The following is a 4,413-nucleotide window of genomic DNA, read 5'->3' on the forward strand; positions in this document are numbered from 1 at the left end:
TAATTGTGGTTTCTAAAAAATTTTCCATCTCTATATAAACCATCTTCCTCTCCAAATTTTATTTTTCATAATCCTCCAAAACTCAAAAGTTCCATTGTTGCTCTCTCTAAGTTCCCAATTTTTTTTCTTTTCATCTTATTCTTGAGAGAGAGTGTTATTGTATTGTGAGGATAAACTTGTTGAGTGCTTAAATTTGTAAATCCACTTAGTGAGAGTTGTATTGTGTTCTTCAAAAATTCTAACATTTGTAACGGTTTGATCCTAAACCGTAGAAAGGATCAGGTTTGCTTTTGAACCCGTAGAAGGAGCAGTGGTGCTGTCTCTTATACACATCTAGATGTGTATAAGAGACAGTATATATATACAATGTTGAATATGAGAGAATAAATACAATAAACCAAGGCATTAGATACCCAATAATTCTCTCGCTTGCCCTAGATTTTTCTATTGGTAGTCCAAATTCCACTAGGTGACCCTCGAACACTTTAGCCGGGAGGGCTTTTGTAAACGGATCAAATAAGTTATCTTCAGAGGTTATCTGCGTGACGATCAAGTCTCCTTGGTGTACTATCTCCCTGATGAAATGGTACTTGCGCTCAATGTGTTTTCCACGCTTATGGCTTCTAGGTTCTTTGGAATTTGCAACTGTTCCACTATTGTCACAATAGAGGGTGGTAGGCAGATGCATATTTAGAACCATTTCCAAATCGGTCAAGAACTTTCTGAGTCATACTACTTTTTTGTCTGCTTTACATACAGCTATGTACTTCGCTTCCATGGTGGAGTCAGCAATACAACTTTGCTTTATACTCCTTCATACTATAGCTCCTTCATTCATAGTGAATACTGATCCTAAAGTTGATTTTCTAAAACCCACATCGATCTAAAAATCAGAATCAGTGTACCCTGTAAGGATCAGATCCTTAGCACCATACACGAGCATATAGTCCATTGTTCTCTGAAGATACTTGTGGATGTTTTTAACGACAGTCCAATGATCATATCCAGGATTAAATTGATGTATGCTGACAATTCCAACTACATAGGATATGTCAGAGTGTGTACAAAGCATGGCATACATTAAACTTCCAATTGCTAATGCATAAGGAATTCGTTTCATAACCTCAACCTCTTGAGGTGTCTTAGGACATTGTTCCTTAGACAAACGAATTCCACGCCTGAAAGGTAACATTCCTTTCTTGAAATTTTGCATTTTATATCGTGACAACATTTTGTCTATATAAGATGCCTGAGATAATGCTAGTGTTTTGTTTTTGCGATTCCGAACTATTTGGATCCCAAGAATATATTGTGCATCTCAAAAGCCTTCATTTGGAATTGCAATACCAACTATCTCTTAATGTCAGTTAAGAATTCTAATTCATTTCCAATGAGTAGAATATCGTCAACATATAGAACCAGAAAAACAACAGTCTTGTTGACAATCTTCTTGTAAGCGCAAGGTTCGTCAATATTATGTTCAAAGCCATAAGATCTTATTGCGGTGTCAAATCTCATATGCCAGGATCGAGACACTTGTTTTAACCTATAAATGGATCTCTTATGTCACACCCTCTCCCGAGTTCACTTCAACCCGAAAGGAAACGTGGAGACAGTAGACATCACCTTTGTGACACCAACTGTCCATTCTTAAACCAACTCATCAGATAACAACTATGTATATTGCAATTAACTTTTAATGACAGTTTCAAGAGTTCATACTTAAAACATTCCTTTGGGAGAATGGCGATTCCAGACCTTGAGTGGCACTTCCAAAATGTCCTTTTTTCACTACCTAGGGGGGAAATAAAACATTGAAAAAAGTGAGCTTAAAGCCCAGTGAGTGGTATAATTTATAGGAAAATCAGTTTACTTTTAAAACTCATTTTTGGAAAACAAATTCCACAATCAAGCATCATAACACATAAACATATAATCCCCACACCATGATCATGTGTTTCCCAAATAATTTCGTTTATTTCTAATATGCAAGTTGAGGAAACAATTCCAGTACCCACTTAGCCCGCCGAAGGTGCAAATGTCGAAAATATCCCATTAGTCGTGCTTTGAGACACGCTAACAATTTTCTAGAGTCCAATCCCAGTTTTTCATCAATTCATGTTATCAAGATAAAACAATCATTCTAGCAAAACAACAAAACCCAATCAATAATGGAATTAATGAACAAAAGCCAAAAAGACACATTTCTCGATCATGCCCATTTCTAAACCTTACATATATATGTATAATAGAAAAATTTCACAAATCATATAAAAGTAGCAACCACACAGTTTTTGTTATGACTTTCTGTTTTCCTGAACGACTCTTGATCCTATTTTCTCTAATTCTATTTAATTCAAGGAAATCCTAAATTAGCCCAATTTCTCAAATAAATTAATTTTGGTTTTAAAATATATCCTCAAATTGAATATTTTGACTTACCCACCTCAACTTACTCAAAAATAGGTTGAACTTCCGAAAATACAGCTTTTTAGGTTAATTGTGTAGGCTTTAGAGTGGTATGAGCAGTCAATGTGTTGGATGGGCACAAGGCTGCACGCAGGTGGGTGGCACTTCTCGCACAGGCACGACGTGACACGAACATGGCGTTTGGGATGTGGGAAAGCATAGAACGCACAGGCATGCACTCAATCATACATTGTACAACGTCCATGTTGTTCTGAAGGCACGCCTTGCGATTTACACACGCATGCATGCTCTGTGTGCCAGGCGAGTGCGATGAGCACCTGCCCATGCGACCAGCTGACCTTTCTGCCTTCCAATGCAATTTCCTCACTTCTCACTTCACCAAATCAAATGGCAACCTAGGATCATCTAGTACACTTCTCTCTCTAACACTTTCACACAAATTTTACTTGATTTACACTAGTGAATTGTGAGAACTAACGTCCTCTAGCTACCCTATTTATAGTGGTCCCAAAATCACCAATGTTTGGCACTTCACCACTGTTGCATGTCCAGTTGCCTTCAACATGCATGTGTCAACGCATCTTCCTTGACACCTCCTTGCATGTTGGTTGAAGTGTCTTCATTTTTCATAGGCCAATGCATAGCCTCCTTTTTTAGGTGTCATTCCCAACCTTGCATGTCCTACCATGCGCCCACCTCATCCTACATTTAGTTCAATCTTCACTTGGTTCAGCCAAATGTCCTAATTTGCTGTCAACCCAAACTTTTTCCTCAAGCTTACCTACTCAATGCATCCATCCCTTCTTTGGTCCCATCCCTTACCTAATGCCTACCCTCACTTGGCTGCATACTTTACCCAATGCCTACCTACACTTGGCCGCATAGCTTCACTTGAATGCACAACCTTTCCCTTGGCCACATACTTCACTTGGACGCACGACCCTTCCCTTGGCCATCTTCTCACCTCAACACCTCCCTTGTGACCAACGTCTAGCCTCACGGTTGGCACATAGCCCTACTCCATGCTTACCTCGTCTAGCCAACGCATCTCAACACACGCTCAAGCCTCCTTGCCTAAGGTCACCTAGCCCTTTGTCGTGCATGTCACCTTGTCCTCCTAATCTCACCGTAAGGCTTGGCCAATGCATGGCTTCAACACAAGCCCCCCTCTCCCTCAGTCAACCCTTAGCCATGCCCTCACTTACCTCAATGCCTAACTTATGCTTACTAACCTCCAAATGCTTAGTCCACCGCACACCTTATCAAGTGTTCAACGTATGACTCCACACTTGGCCAAATTTTTCCCTCCTTAACCAAGCCTACTACACTTTCACTTAATGCTTGTGTGATTCATAACCCTTAAAGTATTTTCCTCCTTTTTCCATCATCCTTAAATTTTCTTCTTATAGTCTTAACTCATACACATACCTCTTTTAACCTTAATGTCCAAGTTTGGCTTGATTTACCGTACAAATCTCGAGGGTTTACAATTACTACTCCCTTGAAAAAAATTTCCTCATCAAAATTCAACGAATACTTACATATACACAAAACAACAAGTTTTATTTATAGATAAAATTTGTTACAAGATTGGTCCACGTTTAAACTTCTGGAGTCTTGCCCTTAATTTTTGTGGTATCTGGCATTTCTTCATCTTGTGGTTGGATAAAAGCATACAATCTTCCCTGGGATCGGTTTTTTCCTTCTATCTCCTTCTGCCTTGTCACACCAACACGTCCTCCTCCTAGGCCTGAAGGTTTCATTCCTTGGTTGACAGTTTTCGAAATGTTTCCTTCTTCATGGCCTACTAGTTGGGACATTTCTGTCACACCCCCTCCCATATTACCCTTTTATTCTGGAAGAGGATATGACCGTGGTAGCTACTAGCCCTACTGCCAGCACTCACCACCCAAGATTTATAATCTAAATACCAACCTATTCATCTCATTAGTAATATACGCAAACAGCTAACCTCCCTTAAGG

The sequence above is a fragment of the Benincasa hispida genome, chromosome 5 (genome assembly GCF_009727055.1).
Source record: "Benincasa hispida cultivar B227 chromosome 5, ASM972705v1, whole genome shotgun sequence".
Classification (NCBI taxonomy): domain Eukaryota; kingdom Viridiplantae; phylum Streptophyta; class Magnoliopsida; order Cucurbitales; family Cucurbitaceae; genus Benincasa; species Benincasa hispida.